The 21636-nt window shown below is 44.2% G+C and overlaps 2 long non-coding RNA genes across 3 annotated transcripts in view; both read right to left on the bottom strand.

The window, feature by feature from the left end:
• LOC139280060 (uncharacterized) overlaps positions 1–7347 on the bottom strand; it is a 249932-nt gene extending 242585 nt beyond the window's left edge. For both annotated transcript variants that reach the window (XR_011596608.1, XR_011596607.1), the window contains exon 1: positions 7270–7347. This is a non-coding gene — a long non-coding RNA (uncharacterized lncRNA). The remainder of the gene's footprint in view (positions 1–7269) is intronic.
• Positions 7348–7629: 282 nt separating this feature from the next.
• LOC139280059 (uncharacterized) overlaps positions 7630–21636 on the bottom strand; it is a 31152-nt gene continuing 17145 nt past the window's right edge. The window contains exon 2 of the long non-coding RNA XR_011596606.1: positions 7630–8006. This is a non-coding gene — a long non-coding RNA (uncharacterized lncRNA). The remainder of the gene's footprint in view (positions 8007–21636) is intronic.

Here is a 21636-nt window from a genome sequence, read left to right as displayed (position 1 = left end):
TTTAATACTACTATGTAATCACTGATACTTTAATCAGCCTTTTGATTCTGAATCCCGAAATGATAGCTTTCAACAATTTCTAACGGTTTGGGGTTATACTGCTGCTCCAGCTTTGTTAAAATCTCTTCAAGTGTTGTGTCCTTTGGCTCGTCAGGCACAAACAGATTTACAAGAGTGTCATATAATGCCGGACCTGCCTCCGATAAGAAGATCGTATCTTATGTTCCAACACAGCCCGGTTCTGGACTGCATTGTCTGGAACTTCGATTATGTTATTTGCAGTGAAATACATTTTTAGCCGATCCACATATGCTTTAAAACGTTCCCGATCGTGTCTATATTCAGCCAAATATCCCAATACACCTGCCATTTTAATCTCTAGCTATTCACACCATGTGCTGTATTTTACCTCGGATTTTTGTAGCTTTTTTCAAAGACAGAAACTTCCAAAGTCTCTCTGTCGGCTGGCTGAATCCTTCACCAACAAAAATTAAGCTTTAAATCATCCAAAAAATCCCATCTTCCGTCGCCAAATGTGATATATTCACAGAGCACAGCATACACAGCTTCCTTCCGGAAAGCTGCCGGTTCTGTTTATTATTAATCCTGCACTTTCAATACACAATACGTCCACATCCACAGTGTGGAGCTACAAACATTACAAGCTTACAGATATTACAAAGACTTGCATTGCTATAGCGCCTATCATGATCTCAGGATGTCCGAAAGCACATCACAGCCAATGAAGTACTTTTGAAGTGTAGTCACCATTGTAATGTAGGAAACATGGCAGCCAATCTGCGCACAGCAAGCTCCCACAAAAATGGCCAGATACCCTGTTTTTAGCGGTGATGATTGAGGGCCAAATATTGGCCAATACACCTGCTTTTCATAGAATAGTGACATAGGATCTTTTACAACCACCTCGGAGGGAAGACCGGGCCTTGGTTTAATGTCTCGTTCGACAGTGCAGCACTCCCTCAGTACTGCACTGAAGTGACTGCCTAGAATTTTTGTTGCTCAAGTCTCTGGAGTTTTAGTAGCCATGGGGGTCTCAAACATCCACTGTACAGGCAGATGGGTGATGTTCTCAAATCCTGTAGTGGATCTTCAACCCATAACCTTTCAGTTCAAAATGGTACAATGAGCTGAACTGACACATAGCCCTGTGTCTGAGTTTAGTAGCCCTGACATATGAATGTGTTTACAGCATTATGTTTTATCTGAGATTGCTCAGCAATGCCAGAACTGCTATCACACAACAGTCTTTACCCAAAGGCGATGATAAGCGGCATCAGTTCTATCTTAGTTAATGACTGCGTTTTATTTAAAACTTACTGCGTTTTATTGAACTTAAATGCTGAAAAATCGATATGTATAATTACCCATTACCATCACCTTTTCGAGTCAAAAGGTTGTGGGTTCAAGTCCCACTCCAGGGACGTGAGCACGTAAATCTAGGCTGACACTCCAGTGCAGTGCTGAGGGAGCGCTGCACTGTCAGAGGTGCCGTCTTTCGGATGAGGTGTTTATCCGAAGACCCCGTCTGCTCTCTTTGGTAGGTGTAAAGATCCCATGGCACTGTTTCAAAGAAGAGCAGAGGAGTTATCCCCGGTGTCCTGGCCAATATTTATCCCGCAATCAACGTAATAAAAACAGATCTGGTCATTAACACATTGCTGTTTGTGGGAGCTTGCTGTGCACAAATTGGCTGCGGCGTTTCCCACATTACAACAGTGACGACACTCCAAAAAGTACTTCATTGGCTGTGGAGCGCTTTGAAACGTCCGTTGGTCGTGAAAGGTGCTACAAAAATGTAAATCTTTCTTTGTACAATCATCCCTTTTGTCATTTAACCACTCCTGCCTTCCACCCTATCACAGACCTTCCCATTTGTTCTTCCCTCCCAACCCCACTTTCCCTGCCTCTGCACTTGCCTAAAATCTGTTACATCTCTAACTTTTTTCAGTTCTGACGAAGGGTCATCGACCTGAAACGTTAACTCTGTTTCTCTTTCCACAGATGCTGCTAGACCTGCTGAGTTTTCCCAGAATGTTCCATTTTTATTTCAGATTTCCAGTATCTGCAGTATTTTGCTTTTGTACCGTATAATTAATGTTAGATTTAGACCTTCATATAATTTAGAAGAATTTATTTTATTTTATAGGATTCCTGCCTTCAAACCACTGGGATAGCAAACATTGTTGAGGATAGTAAACTCTAATAGGCCTTAGCATTACTTGTCCTAGGTGTACTGGGAACGGTGGACTTTTAAATAGAAAGCAAAGTGTTTAAGATGATTAAACGAGTTGATGGGGTAGATCGAGAGAAACTATTTCCTCTGGTCAGGGTAGCCCAGAACAAGGGGGCAGAACCTTAAAATTAGAGCCAAGCCGTTCAGGGATGATGTCAGGAAGCACTTCTTCACACAAAAGGCTATTGGAAATCTGGAACTCTCTCCCTCAAAAATCTGTTGAGGTTGTGGATCAGTTGAAATTCTAAAAACTGGGATTGATGGATTTTTGTTAGGCAAGGGTATTATGGGTTATGGAACCAAGGCTGGTAGATGGAGTTAAGATACAGTTCAGCCATGATCTCATTGAATGGTGGAACATGCTCGAGGGGCTGAATGGCCTCCTCCTGCTCTGATGTTCCTAACGTAAATCAACATACAGTACTGAAAAAGAAACTTCTTCCATTTAAATCCTTTTTTATATTGATAAAAATTTTTTGGTTATAAATTGTTTAATAAGCTTGAACAGAACAATTACTTTTTAAAAGCATTAAAAACATAAATCCTAGTAATCCTCATTCCAGTGATAAATTAAAACTTGCATTTATATAGCACCGTCAGGATATCCCAAAGTGCTTCACAGCCAATGAAGTACTTTTGGAGTATAGTCACTGTTGTAATGTGGGAAATGCGGCAGCCAATTTGCACAGAGCGAGATCCCACAAACAACAATGTGATAATGACCAGATCATCTGTTTTAGTGATGTTGATTAAGGGATAAATATTGGCCCAGGACACCCAGGGATGACTCCTCTGCTCTTCTTTGAAATAGTGCCACGGGATCTTTTACATCCACCTGAAAGAGCAGATGGGGCCTCGGTTTAACATCTCATCCGAACAATGGCACCTCTAACAGCACAACACATCCTCAACACTGTACAGGGAGTGTCAGCCTTGATTTTTGTGCTTAAGTCTCTGGAGTGGGACTTGAACCCACAACCTTCTGACTCAGAGGCAAAAGCGCTACCCACTAAGCCGCAGCTGACACTACCTCAAGAAGCGAAGCTTAAAGGCTCTGTCTTCAAACCACCAAGGAGTTACAAGGTTAAAATATATTATGTGGAAAAAATTGAATCTTGTCATCTGACTTTAAAAAAAAATTCCAACAAAGGCTCCTTGAAAAAAAAACTATTTTATGTAAACATTGTCTGGTGATGATGACATGACGTCCACAGGATAATGCACAATCAAACTGTCACTAGCTTCCTGGTTCAAAAAGAGATATAAATTCTTCGGCAATTCATAAAGCCTTTAGTTCAGACTGTGACCTGTTAGAAGTCTCACTTCCGATGTACCCAAGAATGTTCTTAATTTTACACGTGACATTTACTTCACGATCGCAGCTGGGGCACACAGGGGGCGATAGCTAAACCCTCTTCTGGGCTCAGAATGACGCCTGGGCTTTCCACATACTTGACTGACTGTCAGAGCGGTCTGTAAGTTGTGTTCATCTTCCTGCTTTCGGCTTTACTGCTGAATAATTGCAATCTCTCTAAAAGGTGCTGAGTTACAGGGAACAGCTGTATATTTTCTCACTGGGGGTGTGGGGGGGGGGGGTGAAGAGAAAGACTGGCTAATTCATTCTGGGGCATGGAGTCATGGACTAGGGGTAGAGCAGGGTCAAGCGCTCAACTAATAAAATCTCATTGTGAGCTGGAGCAACTGGGCTGGATATGCCTGCAGGTTAATACAGTGTTATTTATTGGGCTGGAGTGTGGGGGGGAGGGGTTAGAAGGGGGGGTTGGAGGTTTGGGGGTTGGGGGTTTGAAGGGGGGGGTTTGAGGGGGGTTGGGGATTGGGGGAGTTGGGTGGTTGGAGGGGGGTTGGGGGCAGGGGTTGGAAGGGGGGTTGGGGGAGATGGGGGGTTGGTGGGAGGGTTGAGAGTTTGGAGGGGGAGGTGTTTGGGGGGGGGGGGTTAAGGGGAAGGTCTATCTTGTATGACTTGTTTAAGTATTAGGCCCGATGACACCTTTGGATACTTGTCTTTCTTGCAGACTGTCTTGCCACAACTTACGCTACTTCACACCAGAACGGCAGCAAAGTATTAAGCTGTGCGCTTTGCTTTACAAATTAAATGGATTGTTAGCATCTGCTGAAGAAGCCGCCAGATCGGCAGGATTGCATTTAAATTCTATCGCTATCTGTTTGCGAAATCCCTGCCTCGATTCGAGGAGGGGGACGAAACTCACTCCTGCTGCCAGACAAGCCGACATCAATCATCGCAACCCCCAGGCCCATCAAACTCCTGCTCCACCTGGGGAGAATTTAGCAAATTGGTTTGAGATGTCCAGCTCAAGCAGGTGCAGAGACTTAAAGGGTTTTTTTTATAACGAAAATAGCATCGATGCAGAATAATGGACACCAGGAGTAAGTTACAAGGCTGTAATTCATTTGAGATCCTGATGATATCATAAACTGTGAGTGCATCATTCAAGTGGTTCATGAATGCCAGTGGAGCCTTTTGATTGAATTATAACCTCAAAGTGGAACTAAATACAATTGGTAGGTCATTCATTTCATTACTCACTCCTGTCTATTTACTCACTGTGAAATGTGTTTCAGCTGTTTCTTCGTAATCTTGGCCACGTGCTCTGTGCTCACCTATATAGACTCCTGTGATATTCCTCTTCTTAGCCAGTCCCCCAGAGTCGAGGATGACATGCTTCCACACTAAAATGAGTTCTAAGGTGCCATGAGGGTCCTGACGTTCCAGGTCCCAAACTTCATTTTAAAGGGTGGAAGATGCCTGTGCGTGAAATCTTTTAACGTGAGGTGGCCGTTGCACACCACCCACCACATGGACTTGACAGAGTAAGGTCTTGGGCCAGTGGCAAGGGTTATCCAAAACGCTGGGAGACCAGGCTCCACCGCATGGGCCTAGTACACACACACACACACACACACACACACACGCATGTTCCTACTGACCCCCTCCCTCCCTCCCTCAGGTCCTCTCTCCCTGGTTTTCAGAGATCGCAGTGTAGGTGAGCGCACGGATCTTGGAGCAGCTTGCTCTGTTATTAGTTTATACAACACTAGCTTTGTTACATCATGTGGTATACAACTGCCTAGTTTACTTGCTGTGAATTATGTGGAAATCGGGTAGCCTCAAACTGGTATTTTCAATGTGAAAGGAGTGTGTGGGGGCGGGAGTAATATTCACTTGCAAGTAGGCTATAAACAGGAGCTGCAATCTGGAGTGTGCTCAAGCGCTCACTATTCTTAATAAATGAAGGAAGTAAATTGCTTTATAAGAACATAAGAAATAGGAGCAGGAGTAGGCCATTTGGCCCCTCAAGCCATTCAGTAAGATCATGGTTGATCTGACCTTGGCCTCAACTCCACTTTCCTGCCCGCTCCCCATAACCCTTATCGTTCAAAAATCTGTCTATCTCTACCTTAAATATATTTAATGACCCAGCCTCAACAGCTCTCTGGGGTAGAGAATTCCAAAGATTCATGACCCTCTGAGAGAAGTAATTCCTCCTCATCTCCGTCTTGAATGTATTTATATATAGAATCATAGAACCATAGAATATTACAGTGCAGAACGAGGCCATTTGGCCCATTGAGTCTGCGCCTGCTCTTTCGAAGAGCAATCCAGTCTGTCCCACTCCCCCCTCTCTTTCCCCGTATTCCTGCAATTTTTTCTCCTTGAAATATTTATCCATTACTCCTTTGAAGACTACTATTGAATCTGTATCCACCACCCTATCAGGCCCACTCCAAACCCGAACCGCACGTTGCATAAAAAAGGTTTCCCCTCACGTCGCCTCTGGTTCTTTTAGCGTCTATAGTTATATAGCGCCTTTGACATCATCCTGATGTTCCAAAGTGCTTTTTGAAGTGTAGCCACTGTGGTAACGTAGGAAAACGCTGCAGCCAGTTTGTGCACAGTTAGCTTCCACACAAGCTGGAAAAGAGATTAACAACCAGCTCATCTTTTTAGCTCGAGGGGCAAATATAGGCCAGGATACTTGCTCTTCAAATAGTGCCACGAGATCTTTCGTATCCACCTACACCAGCAGATGGGGTGTCTGCTTAACATCTCATTTGAAAGACAGCACCTCAGTGCATCATTTCCTCAGAGCTGCACTGAAGTGTCAGCTTAGATTATGGGCTTCAGTTCTGGAGTGGGGCTCGAACCCACAGTTTTCATGACTCAGATCCGAGAGTGCTGCCAACTGAACCAGAGTGAAACTCTGCGAGCACAGCACTCCCAACTACAGGTTGAAAAAACAGTTTGAAAAGCTTGACGTTAATTAACTGTGGAGAAAGACTTTACTGCCGGGGTTCGGCATTTGCTTTACCAAGCTCCACGTTTTATATGAGAAGCCAACTCTGAACATGAAACTCTGAACATGAAACTCAGGTAATGAGTGCTGTACAGAAAGTGGCACAATGATATCTGGGATAAGGTACAGCAGCTGCTTCTGATCTAACTAACGCAGAGCGTTGCACAGTTCAAATGGCCAATAGAACCAAACTGTTTTATTGTAGTCTACAGATTTATTGTCTTGTTAAAATATCACATATCTGCCATTAGTAGATTCCTCTGAAGTGGAGAGATGCACATTTTTTGGCCCACATGCAATTTTTAAAATAAAGGTAAATTGTCTTGTTAATATTAATGTGAAGCAAGGGTTTTAAATTTAATCCAGCAGTAAGGGCTGACTTTTAAGCTTTTTGGTTTTTGGGGCAAAAACAGAGGCTGGGCGGGAAAGTTACTGGCCGGGAATAGTTTGCGCTTTGGTAATGAAGTTTCGGCATCTGAGCCCTGCGTCAGGGGGCGCAGCGGGAAGGGAGGCGTTGTAGCGCAAGGATGGGAAACTCCCGAGCTGAAGTGCTGGGCCAAGAGAGGCCCAGGGAGGGTGGGGGGGGACCTTAAAAAAACACAAAAACATTCCCAAAACTTTGCCCACGCCACCACAACACAAATCGCGAAAAAAATTAAAAGAACAAACACTGACACTTACCTTTGGAGTACTTTACCTTCATCACCACCGCCGGCATGGCCGGACCACTCTGATTTCCCAGGCGGTCACTGCGGGCTGCACTTCGGGTGGATGGATCGGGCAGGAGCTGAAACTTGCACCCGTGTGGCAACCAGAGGCATTGCAAACCTGACGCAGCTCTTCCCGGGGCTCCTGCTCAGCGTCGCCGCAAAACCCGACCGGAGGATCATGGCGGGCTGCTCGAGACCTCACCGCCGCCTTTCACATTACTCTGCGGCGAAACCCGGAACACAATGGATCGGACAATCCAGCCCTAAGTACAGTTAATTCCTCATTGTATTATGGCTTTAAAGAGAAACACAGCCAAACTGTGACTGAATATTAGCTGAACCATTGAGGTGTTTATTTATGAATAGTAAACATGAAAGTAATACCCAGTGCAATTCGTTCCTATATAATTTTGTTTAAGTACGATTTCACTACTATAACATCAGGACTCATCATACTTTCTCCCATTCTAACTTGTTCTCTCCTGGAATCTTCCTTGGTTCCTCAGTCTTCACTTTCTCTTGACTCTGGAGGCCTTTAAACGCCAAGCCTTGATTCATCTACTCACTGCTTTTGCAATATTCTTGGTGGTGTCCAACACTACAGGATTTGACAAATTCTCAATGATAAAATATGTAGGGGAACAGTTTACAGTTAAAAATATATCAACAGCCGGTGTCAACGTCGGCTCAGTGGGTAGCATTTTGCCTCTGAAAGAAAAAGAAAGAAAGACTTACATTTATATAGTGCCTTTCACGACCAATGGACGTCTCAAAGTGCTTTACAGTCGATGAAATACTTTTGGAGTGTAGTCACTGTTGTAATGTGGGCAAAGTCAGAAGGTCATGGGTTCAAATTGCACTCCAAGGACTTGAGCATAGAATCTCGGCTGACACTCCAGTGCAGTACCAAGGAAGTGCTGCGCTGTCAGAGGTGCCGTCTTTCAGATGAGACAATAAACCAAGGCCCCATCTGTCCTCTCAGGTGGACGTAAAAGGTCCCATGACGCTATTCGAAGAAGAAGCTATCCCCAGTGTCCTGGGAAATATTTATCCCATAAGCTATGCCTAAAAATCAGATGATTATGGTCATTTATGCACAGCAAGATCCCACAAACAGCAATGTGGTATAACAACCAGATAACCTCTTTCAGTGATAAATATTGGCCAGGACACTAGGGATAACACCCCTACTTTTCTTTGCAATAGTGCCTTGGGATCTTTTACATCCATTTGAGAGAGCAGACAGGACCTTGATTTAACATCTCATCTGAAAGATCACACCTCTGGCAGTGAAGAACTCCCTCAGAACCACACTGGAATGTCAGCCTTGATTTTATGCTCAAGTACCTGGAGTGGGACTTGAACCCTCAACCTTCTGACCCAGAGGCAAGAGTGCTACCCACTGAGCCACAGCCGACACTCCAGGAGTGCAACAAATGACCAGTGACAATGAGGAAGAGGGCAGACAGGGCCTTAGTGTAACATCTCTTCCAAAACACCTCTAATAGTGCAGCACCTCCTCAGTACTGCACTGGAGTGTCAGCTGAGATTTTTGTGCACAAATCTCTGGTCTTAGTTACATCTTAAGTATCGTAAGTAGCAGACTAGGATCGATTCATCTTACTGATAGATTTCAATCATTGATGCCAAACTGAAAGCTAGATGGCATGAGAGCACCTTGGTCAATAGAGCCAACATTTAAAAAAATTCAGGCAAAGCATTGTTTAATGTATTAAAGACTTGCATTTATATAGCATCTTTCACGACATCGCTAAGCGCTTTACAGCCAATGAAGTACTTTTGGATGTAGTCTCTGTTATAATGTAGGAAAACATGGCAGCCAACTTGCGCACAGCAAGCTCCCACAAACAACGATGTGATATAATGACCAAATAATCTGTTTTAGTAATAAATATTGGCCAGGACATCGGGGATAACTTCCCTGCTTTTCTTTGAAATAGTGCCTTGGGATCTTTTACGTCCACTTGAGAGAAAAGACGGGACCTCGATTTAACATCTCATCCAAAAGACGGCACCTCAGACAGTGCAGAACTTCACTGGAATGTCAGCCTAGATTTTATGCTCTCAAGTTTCTGAAGTGGGACTTAAACCCACCTTCTGACTCAGAGGCAAGAGTGCTACCCACTGAGCCACAAGCTGACACTCCAGGCTTGCAGCAAATGACCAGTGACAATGAGGAAGCTGGTGGTAGTTTTATAAATTTGTGGATTTGTTTGAAGCTATGAAAAACATTCTTAACTACAGTCACTTCTGATATCATCTGAGGCCCTGGATTGTATAACAGCTCTGTGTCTCACTTATAACTATGTATTGTTTCACATCTTAGAAACATAGAAACATAGAAAATAGGTGCAGGAGTAGGCCATTCGGCCCTTCGAGCCTGCACCGCCATTCAATATGATCATGGCTGATCATTCCTTCAGTGCCCCTTTCCTGCTTTCTCTCCATACCCCTTGATCCCCTTAACCGTAAGAGCCATATCTAACTCCCTCTTGAATATAGCCAATGAACTGGCATCAACAACTCTCTGCGGCAGGGAATTCCACAGGTTAACAACTCGCTGAGTGAAGAAGTTTCTCCTCATCTCAGTCCTAAATCCTAACCCCTTATCCTAAGACTATGTCCCCTGATTCTGGACTTCCCCAACATCGAGAATATTCTTTCCGCATCTAACCTCTCCAGTCCCTTCAGAATCTTATATGTTTCTACGAGATCCCTTCTCATCCTTCTAAACTCCAGTGAATAAAGGCTTAGTTGATCCAGTCTCTCCTCATATGACAGCCCAGCCATCCCTGGAATCAGTCTGGTGAATCTTCACTGCACTCCCTCAATCGCAAGAACGTCCTTCCTCAGCCTAGGAGACCAAAACTGAATACAATATTCCAGGTGAGGCCTCACTAAGGCCCTGTACAACTGCAGTAGGAACTCCCTGCACCTATATTCAAATCCGCTAGCTATGAAGGCCAACATACCATTTGCCTTCTGTACCTGCGTGCCCACTTTCAGTGACTGATGAACCATGACACCCAGGTCTCATTGCACCTCCCCTTTTTCTAGTCTGCCATCATTCAGATGATATTCTGCCTTCGTGTTTTTGCCCCCAAAATGGATAACCTCACATTTATCCGCATTATACTGCATCTGCCATGTATTTGCCCACTCATCTAATCTGTCCAAGTCACCTTGCAGCCTCTTAGCGTCCTCCTCACAGCTCACACCGCCACCCAGTTTAGTGTCATCCGCAAACTTGGAGATATTACACTCTATTCCTTCATCCAAATCGTTAATGTATATTGTAAATAGCTGGGGTCCCAGCACTGAGCCTTGCGGCACCCCACTAGTAACTGCCTGCCATTCTGAAAAGGACCCGTTTATTCCGACTCTCTGCTTCCTGTCTGCCAACCAGTTCTCTATCCATGTCAGTACATTATCCCCAATAGCATGCGCTTTGATTTTGTACACCAATCGCTTGTGCGGGACCTTGTCAAAAGCCTTTTGAAAGTCCAAATACACCACATCTACTGGTTCTCCCTTGTCCACTCTACTAGTTACATCCTCAAAAAATTCCAGAAGATTCGTCAATGCATTATTTCCCTTTCATAAATCCATGCTGACTTGGTCTGATCCTGTCATTGCTTTCCAAATGGGCTGCTAGTTCATCCTTGATGATTGTTTCCAACATTTTCCCCACTACTGATGTCAGGCTAACCGGTCTATAATTACCCACTTTCTCTCTCCCTCCTTTTTTAAAAAGTGGCGTTACATTAGCTACCCTCCAGTCCATAGGAACTGATCCAGAGTCGATAGATTGTTGGAAAATGATCACCAATGCATCCACTATTTCTAGGGCCACTTCCTTAAGTACTCTGGGATGCAGACTATCAGGACCCGGGGATTTATCGGCTATTAATCCCATCAATTTCCCTAACACAATTTCCCGCCTAATAAGGATATCTTTCAGTTCCTCATTCTCACTAGACCCACTGTCCCCTAGTACATTCGGCAGGTTATTTGTATCTTTCTTTGTGAAGACAGAACCGAAGTATTGGTTCAATTGGTCTGCCATTTCTTTGTTCCCCATTATAAATTCACCTGAATCCTACTGCAAGGGACCTACGTTTGTCTTTACTAATCTTTTTCTCTTCACATATTTATAGAAGCTTTTGCAGTCAGTTTTTATATTCCCTGCAAGCTTCCTCTCGTACTCTATTTTCTCCCTCTTAATTAAACCCTTCGTCCTCCTCTGTTGAATTCTAAATTTCTCCCAGTCCTCAGGTTTGTTGCTTTTTCTAGCCAATTTATATGCCTTTTCCTTGGTTTTAACACTATCCTTAATTTCCCTTGTTAGCTATGGTTGAGCCACCTTCCCAGTTTTATTTTTACTCCAGACAGGGATGTACAATTGCTGAAGTTCATCCATGTGATCTTTAAAAATGTTTGCTATTGCTTATCCACCGTCAACCCTTTAAGTATCCTCTGCCAGTCTATTCTAGCCAATTCATGCCTCATACCGTCGAAGTTACCTTTCCTTAAGTTCAGGACCCTAGTTTCCGAATTAACTTTGTCACTCTCCATCTTAATAAGGAATTTTACCATATTATGGTCACTTTTCCCCAAAGGGCCTCGCACAACAAGATTGCTAATTAGTCCCTTCTCATTACACATAAGCCAGTCTAGGATAGCCAGCTCCCTGGTTGATTCCTCGACATATTGGTCTAGAAAACCATCCCTAATACACTCCAGGAAATCCTGCTCCACCGCATCGCTACCAGTTAGGTTAGCCCAATCTATATGTATATTAAAGTCACCCATGATTACTGCTGTACCTTTATTGCACACATCCCTTATTTCTTGTTTGATGCTGTCCCCAACCTCACTACTACTATTTGGTGGTCTATACACAACTCTCACTAGCGTTTTCTGCCCTTGGTCCCTGTTCAAATTAAACTCAGAGTCCTGGTTAGTGCAAAAATACACTCCCATAGTCTTTACCTGTCAATGGCTACAAGTAAATAAACCTTGAACTCAATGTCAAAGGTATCAGCCATGGCTCGGTGGGTAGTGTAATGTATACACCTGTGAGTATGCTCACCGGCTTGTAGAGCTGTTGAACCGACCGCCAGGCAACGGGTGGTCAAGGGGGTCGTTCAGCCCGACTGCCAGCCTCTCTTCTGCAGTTACGTTCGAGCGAGGGCGTCCCTGAAGATGGAGCACGTGGTGTCCACAGGTACGCTCGCGGCCTTCCACGAGAGATGGGTGCCGGAGGGACTGGAGTGCATCATCACCCCCGGCAACCAAATTTTAATTTGATTTACGTTTTCCTTAAAGTTTAAATTGTTAATTTGTGGGTTCTAGTTCCCTTGCCAAAAGGGGGCATTTTATTTTACGTTCTACCAAAAATAGTCATAAAGCTGTTGAGATGGGAGTGTCTTAGCCAGTCACATAATATTCACAAGACTCATTAAAACCCCAGACAGTTGGGTTCAGGGAATCCACGATGAGGCAGGTGGTTGTGAGCCTGGTGGATGAACTGGTAATGTGTAGTGCGATTGTTAAACCTTTGCTAATAAACCAACTAGTTCTTAATAGAAATTTGTTGCTATGAATGCTTAAGCAAAGAACCCATGAAGCAAATACATTACAGGTAGCACTCTCTCCTCGGGAGTCAGAAGGTCATAGATTCAAGCCCTTCTCTAGCGATTTGAGCACATAATTGAAGATGAATACTCCAATGTGGTACTGAAGGATTACTGCACTGTCAGAGATATCGTCTTTTGGATAAAACGTTAAACCGAGGCCTCAGCTGCCCTCTCAAGTGGACGTAAAATATCCCGCGGCACTATTTGAAGGAGAGCAGGGGAGTTATCCCCGGTATCCTGGGCCAATATTGAATCCTCAACCTATACCACTAAAACACATTATCTGGTCATGTATTGCTGTGTGCAAATTGGCTGTCACATTTCCTGCATCACAGCAGTCACTATCCTTCAAAAGTGCTTAATCGGCTGTAAAGCCCTTTGGGACATCTGGAGATAGTGAAAGGCGCTATAGAAATGCAAGTTCCTTTCTTTGACAGATGAAATAGCATTGACAGAAAATATCTGCGGACAATAGACCCAAAGGTCAAAGGCTTTACCCTCCCTATTGTTCAAACCACCCTATTTATCGAGGAGATTAAGCAATGGCTTATTTTCAAAATTCTCATCCTTGTTTTCAAAACCCTCTATGGCCTCGCCCTCCCTTTTTCTGTAATCTCCTCCAGCCCCACAACCCCGAGAAGTCGGAAGCTCGTCTCCGGGTCAAGTCTAGTAAGATGTGTCCATCTAGCACTTAAAATTGCCAGACCAATAAACACTAAATTTTTTTTTTTTAAACACATTAGGTAACAAAATCACTACTTCATTATTTTAATAAAATTGCTGGGTTTTAAAAAAAATAAAAGATCTTTTGCATTTATTACCGTCCTCTGAAAACACAGGTTTGATCAGAGCTACTTCATTTAATCTCATAGACCATACAAGAAAGTTGATTATAAAACGTACACATTTAAGTAACAAAATAGATGGTGGATATGACTCTGACATGCAAAAAAGACTTGGATTTATATAGCGCCTTTCATGACCACTGGACAGCCAATGAAGTACTTTTGGAATGTGGTCACTGTTGTAATGCAGGAAGCGCAGAAGCCAATTTGTGCACAGGAAGCTCCCACAAACAGCAATGAGATAATGACCAGGTAATCTATTCAAGTGATGTTGATTAAGGGATTAACATTGGCCAAGACACCGAGGATAACTCCGCTGTTCTTCTTTGAAATAATGCCATGGGATCTTTTACGTCCACCTGAGAGGGCAGACGGGGCCTCGGTTTAACGTCTCATCTGAAAGACGGCACCTCCGACAGTGCAGCACTCCCTCAGCATTGCACTGGAGCATCATCCTGGAATTTTGTGCTCAAGTCTCTGGAGTGGGGCTTGAACCCACAACCTCCTGACTCAGCGATAGTGCTAGCCACTGAGCCACGGCTGACACACATACATGGTGATACAATCTACAAAAAGAACCATCAGCTCAGCAATTCAATACAACATAACTTTTGAATATCTAAAAAATAAAATAATTTAAATTGCAATGTATTTATAAAAAAGGTGATCTACTTCTCTCTGGTGTCAGCTGTGGGTCAGTGAGTAGCACTCTCACTGCGGAGTCAGAATGTTGTGGGTTCATGTCCCACTCCAAAGTCTTGACCACAAAATCTAGATGGACATTCCTGAGGGAGTGCTGCCTTATCGGCGGTGCCATCTTTTGGATGGGACGTTAATCCAAGGCCCTGTCTGCTCTCTCAGGTGGCGTAAAAGATTCCATAGTACTACTTTGAAGAAAAGCAAGAGAGTCCTGCTGAATATTTAAACCTCAACCAACATCACTAAAAATACAGGTTATGTGATTATTGTCACTTATGGGACCTTGCTGTGCGCAAAATTGGCTGCCGCGTTTCCTACATTACAACAGCGATGACACTTTAGAAAGTACCTTGTTGACGGTAAAGTGCTTTGGGCCTTCCTGAGATCGTGAAAGGCGCTATATAAACACAAGTACTTCTTTTGTGCTTTCTTTAATGAGCACTACTGAATCCAGCAAATAGTTACGAGGACCTACAGCTGTGAATTCCATATTTGCTCACTGTTTTGATACTTGCATAAAGACAACCGTGTAGAAATGAAGAACATTTTACTCAAGAGGGACTGGGTGTTGCGGTGGTTTATAGAGTATTATCCTTTTACCTCTGGCACTTGAGTTCGAATCTTGCTCTGACTGAGGTGAAATGCTACTCTCTAATGCTCCTGCCCATTTAGACCCCCTTAGTTAATAAATCAAAGAGAAAGTCTTACATTTATATAGCACCTTTCACAACCACCCAATGTCTCAAAACGCTTTACAGCCAATGAAGTACTTTTGAAGTGTAGTCACTGTTGTAATGTAGGGAAACGCGGCAGCCAATTTGCACATGGCAAGCTCCCATAAACAGCAATGTGATAATGACCAGATAATCAGTTTAAGTGATGATGGTGGAGGGATAAATATTGCCAGGACACCAGGGATAATTCCCTCTGCTCTTCTTCGAAATAGTGCCATGGGATCTTTTACATCTACCCGAGAGAGCAGATAGGGCCTCAGTTTAACGTCTCATCTGAAAGGCAGTTCCTCCAACAGTGCAGCGCTCCCTCAACACTGCACTGGAGTGGCAGCCTAGATTTATGTGCTCAAGTCCCTGGAGTGGGATTTGAACCCACAATCTTCTGACTCAGCATTGGTGCTACCAACTGAGCCACAGCTTATCTCATGGAAGTCAATCTTACTTGCATTATCCTGTTCCTTAATATCTCCATAAACAGCGTTATCTGATAGAGATCCACCTGCGAAGGGGTCTTCAAATGGACTGGTCCTGAGACATCGCCAATATGACGTGCCAGCTTTCGGTGGAAATACGAAAATGATGACTTAAGAATCAAGTGCAGCTTTGCTGAAACAAATCGTGAGTGATGACCGAGTACAGGAATGCTTATCATCACAGAGAAACTGGAATTGAAACTGATTTTGAAGTACATTGCAGATCTCACGAGACACCTATTCAGCTTTTGCCAGCCTCTGGAAACCTTATTAAGTCCTGAAATTCTACACCTTCAACTTCATAGCTGGAATTACACTGCCTCCCTCTTTCATCAAATGTTCCACTGCGCTATGCCTGAAACGGAGCAGATAATACAAGGAACACTGAGCTACATCACATGAAATGGTTAGTAGGTTGGTTAAGTGAGATCATGAGTACATAAGAACATAAGAAATATGAGCAAGAGTCGGACATTTGGCCCTTCGAGCCTGCTCCGCCATTCAATAAGATCATGGCTGATCTAATCTTGGTCTCAACTCCACTTCCCTGCCCACTCCCCATAACCTGTGTCTCTCTTATCGTTCAAAAATCTGTCTATCTCCACCTTAAATCTATTCAATGACCCAGCCTCCACAGCTCTGTGGGGCAGAGAATTCCAAAGATTCGCGACCCTCTGAGAGAAGAAATTCCTCCTCATCTCCGTCTTAAATGGGCAACTCCTTATTCTAAAACTATGCCCCTAGTTCTAGATTCCTCCACGAGGGGAAATATCTTCTCTGCATCTATTCTGATGAGGAAACTAAATTCACAAATTCAAACCAACTTTTGAGTATATTTTTGAAGTGAAAATCCATTAATTGTTAAAGATGAGCATTGATAGTTTAGATTGTCATTTACAGTAATATGAATATTATCTGCAATAGTCCCAATTTTTTCCATTTCTTTTTAATGAAGCTGGAAGGGTACAAAGGAATATCAACTTAGTCACAAATACATATGCGCAGCCATATTTTTAAATGATTTTTCAGTGCTAAAGTGGAACTGTGGACCATTCGTTATTGTCAAAGCAAACTTTTTTATTTTGATAAAGTTTAGTTAGTTCTCCTGGTCTGTTTTTATAGTTTTAATTTATGAATGCAGCATGGTAGTCTGCTGTTCACCAACATTAAACATTTCAACAGCAAAGACATGTATCAACGCTCTGCTCTTTTATTTAGGTTCCCATGTGCAGTGTTCATCTTTCCTTTACTTGGAGAGCAGTGCAGAGCAGACACGACAAGCCAGTGCTGCAAGATTATATCACTTAAATGTAGTACTGAGGGAGCGCGGTACTGTCAGAGGTGCCGTCTTTCGGATGAGATGTTAAACTGTCTGCCCTCTCAGGTGAACATAAAAGATGTATCATCCCTCAACCAACTCCACTAAAAGCACATTATCTGGTCATTATCACATTGCTGTTTGTGGGATTTTGCTGTACGCAAATTGGTTGTCACGTTTCCTACATTTTCCACAGTGACTGCACTTCAAAACTACTTAATTGACTGTAAAGCGCTTTGGGACATCCTGAGGTCGTGAAAGGCACTATATGAATTTAAATCTTTCTTTCTTTCAAAGCAAGTGTTATATATGTGGACTTGTATTTACTCTGTACAGCCACCAGAGGGCTCATCCCTTGGAGTCTCAAGGGATCCCACAATCCTTTGGGAGCACAGGTATTTAAGGAGGCTTCATAGGTTGGAGAGGCACTCTGGAGACCAGCAATAAAGGACTAAGGTCACACTTTACTTTGAGCTCACAGTGTTCAGTCTGACTCTTTCTCCATACACAACAACTGGCGACGAGATACAGATGGCGAACCCAAAGATGCAGAGAACAGTGGGCATCCTGGAGAAATTTTCGGAAGGAGTTGATTGGGAAACTTTTGTGGAGCGACTCGACCAATACTTCGTGGCCAACGAGCTAGATGTGGAAGAGAGTGCTGCCAAATGAAGGGCGATCCCCCCTCACCGTCTGTGGGGCACCAACGTATGACCTCATGAAGAATCTGCTCACTCCAGTGAAACCCACGGAAAAATCTTACGATGATTTGTGCACACTGGTCCAAGAGCAATTGAACCCGAAGGAAAGCGTTCTGATGGCGAAGTATCGGTTCTACACCGACAAAAGGTCTGAAAGCCAGGAAGTGGCAAGTTATGTCGCCGAGCTAAGACGCCTTGCAGGACATTGCGAATTTGAAGGACATTTGGAGCACATGCTCAGAGACCTTTTCGTACTTGGCATTGGCCACGAAACCATACTTCACAAACTTTTGACTGTAGAGACCTCAACCTTGAGTAAGGCCATAGCGATAGCCCAGGCGTTCATTTCCGCCAATGACAATACAAAGCAAATCTCTCAGCACATAAGTGCTGCTACAAGTACTGTGAACAAAGTGATGTTGTTTTCGAATCGTAAAGTACAGGGCAGGTCACACATACCTGCAGTTGCAAGTCGGCAGATGACTCAGAGTCCACCATCAAGGGTGATGACTGCAAGGCCATTAACACCGTGTTGGCTCGGCGGGTGTGATCATCGTTTCCATTCATGCCGATTCAAAGAGTACGTTTGCAAGGGCTGTGGAACAATGGGACTCCTCCAACGAGTGTGCAGGCAAGCTGTAAAGCCTGTTAAACCTGCAAACCACCATGTTGCAGAGGAGGACAGATCCACGGAGGATCACGACGAACCAGAGCCTCAGATCGAGGAGGCAGAGGTACATGGGGTGCACACATTCACCACGAATTGTCCCCCGATAATGCTGAATGTTGAACTAAATGGACTCCCAGTGTCAATGGAGCTAGACACGGGCGCGAGCCAGTCCATCATGGGCAAAAAGACTTTCGAAAGGTTGTGGTGCAACAAGGCCTCAAGGCCAGTCTTAATTCCAGTTTGCACGAAACTAAGAACTTACACTAAAGAACTGATTCCTGTAATCGGCAGTGCTACCGTAAAGGTCTCCTACGATGGAGCGGTGCACAAGCTACCACTCTGGGTGGTACCGGGCGATGGTCCCACGCTGCTCGGCAGGAGCTGGCTGGGAAAGATACGCTGGAACTGGGACTCCGTCCGAGCGCTATCGCCCGCTGACGACATTTCGTGTGCCCAGATCTTAAACAAATTTCCTTCGCTGGTCGAACCAGGCATCGGGAAATTCCAAGGAGCAAAAGTGCAGATCCACCTAATTCCGGGGACGTGACCCATCCATTACAAGGCGAGAGCAGTACCGTACATGATGAGAGAAAGGGTAGATAGCGAGCTAGACTGGCTGCAAAGCGAGGGCATCATTTCACAGATCGAGTTCAGTGAGTGGGCCAGTCCTATTGTCCCAGTCCTCAAGGGAGACGGCACCGTCAGAATCTGTGGCGATTACAAAGTAACTATCAATCCTTTCTCCCTGCAGGACCAATACCCACTACCAAAGACTGACGACTTCTTTGCAACGCTGGCGAGAGGAAAGATGTTCACGAAGCTGTATCTGACTTCAGCCTACATGACGCAGGAACTGGAGGAATCATCGAAGGGCCTCATCTGCATCAACACGCACAAAGGTCTTTTTGTTTCTAACAGATGCCCATTTGGAATCCGATCAGCGGCAGCGATATTCCAGAGAACATAAGAACATAAGAACATAAGAACATAAGAACATAAGAATTAGGAACAGGAGTAGGCCATCTAGCCCCTCGAGCCTGCTCTGCCATTCAACAAGATCATGGCTGATCTGGCCGTGGACTCAGCTCCACTTACCCACCCGCTCCCCATAACCCTTAATTCCCTTATTGGTTAAAAATCTTATCTATCTGTGATTTGAATACATTCAATGAGCTAGCCTCAACTGCTTCCTTCGGCAGAGAATTCCACAGATTCACAACCCTCTGGGAGAAGAAATTCCTTCTCAACTCGGTTTTAAATTGGCTCCCCCGTATTTTGAGGCTGTGCCCCCTAGTTCTAGTCTCCCCGACCAATGGAAACAACCTCTCTGCCTCTATCTTGTCTATCCTTTTCATTATTTTAAATGTTTCTATAAGATCACCCCTCATCCTTCTGAACTCCAACGAGTAAAGACCCAGTCTACTCAATCTATCATCATAAGGTAACCCCCTCATCTCCGGAATCAGCCTAGTGAATCGTCTCTGTACCCCCTCAAAGCTAGTATATCCTTACTTAAGTAAGGTGACCAAAACTGCACGCAGTACTCCAGGTGCGGCCTCACCAATATCCTATACAGTTGCAGCAGGACCTCCCTGCTTTTGTACTCCATCCCTCTCGCAATGAAGGCCAACATTACATTCGCCTTTCTTATCAGCTGCTGCACCTGCAAACTAACTTTTTGGGATTCATGCACAAGGACCCCCAGGTCCCTCTGCACCGCAGCATGTTGTAATTTCTCTCCATTCAAATAATATTCCAGCGAAACATGGAAAGTTTACCAAAGTCAGTCCTGCACACCGTGGTCTTCCAGGACGACATCATGGTCACCGGTCGGAACACAGTCGAGCACCTGCAGAACCTGGAGGAGGTTCTTAGTCAACTCAACTGCATGGGACTCAGTTGAAACACTCGAAGTGCGTTTTCCTGGCGCCTGAATTGGGGTTCTTGGGAAGGAGGATTGCGGTGGACGGCATCAGGCCCACCAACACGATGACGGAAGCAATCGAGAACGCACATAGGCCACAGAACATGACGGAGCTGCGGTCATTTCTGGGACTCTTGAACTAGTTTGGTAACTTCTTACCGCATCTCAGCACACTGCTTGAACCACTACATGTCTTACTACGAAAAAGGATGAATGGGTATGGGGCAAAAGCTAAGAAAATGCCTTTGTAAAAGCGAGAAAATTGTTAAACAAATTGCTTGTGTTGTATGATCCATGTAAGCGTTTGGTACTCGCATGTTATACGTCGTCATATGGCGTCGGGTGTGTATTGCAACAAGCTAATGATTTCGGGAAATTGCAACCGGTTGCTTATGCATCCACGAGTCTGTCTAAGGCTGAGAGACTCTTGGATTGAGAAAAAAGTGTTAGCGTGTGACTCTGGGGTAAAGAAAATGCACCAATACCTGTTTGGGCTAAAATTCGAATTGGAAACTGACCATAAGCCACTTACATCCCTGTTTTCTGAGAGTAAAGTGATAAATACCAATGCATCCACTATTTCTAGGGCCACTTTCTTGAGCACTCTGGGATGCAGCCGATCAGGTCCTGGGGATCTATCAGCCTTCAATCCCATTAATTTTCCTAACACAATTTCCCGCCTAATAAGGATATCCTTCTGTTCCTCCTTCTCACTAGACCCACTGTCCCCTAGTACTTTCGAAAGGTTATTTGTATCTTCCTTCGTGAAGACAGAACCGAAGTATTGGTTCAATTGGTCTGCCATTTCATTGTTCCCCATTATAATTTCACTTGAATCTGACTGTAAGGGACCTACGTTTGTATCCAGAGATGGGCACTCACGTTGTCCGCATACAACTAGGCCATCCACCACAGGCCAGGCACAGAAAACTGCACCGATGCTCTCAGTAGGCTGCCATTGCCCACCACAGGGGTGGAAATGGCGCAGCCCGCAGATCTAGGCATGGTTATGGAAGCATTTGAGAGTAAGCAATCACCCGTTACTGCCTGGCAGATGAAAACCTGGACAAGCCAGGACCTCTTATTATCTCTAGTCAAAAGCTGTGTGCTTTTATTTAAAGATCACATGGATGAACTTCAGCAAATGTACATCCCTGTCTGGAGTAAAAATAAAACTGGGAAGGTGACGCAACCATGGCTAACAAAGGAAATTAAAGATAGTGTTAAAGCCAAGGAAGGGGCATATAAATTGGCTAGAAAAATCAACAAACCTGAGGACTGGGGGAAATTTAGAATTCAACAGAGGAGGACTAA

Source organism: Pristiophorus japonicus, chromosome 14 (assembly GCF_044704955.1).
Source record: "Pristiophorus japonicus isolate sPriJap1 chromosome 14, sPriJap1.hap1, whole genome shotgun sequence".
In the NCBI taxonomy this organism is placed as follows: Eukaryota; Metazoa; Chordata; class Chondrichthyes; family Pristiophoridae; genus Pristiophorus; species Pristiophorus japonicus.
Note: the sequence above shows the minus strand (reverse complement) of the source record. Positions and strands in the feature narration are given on the sequence as shown.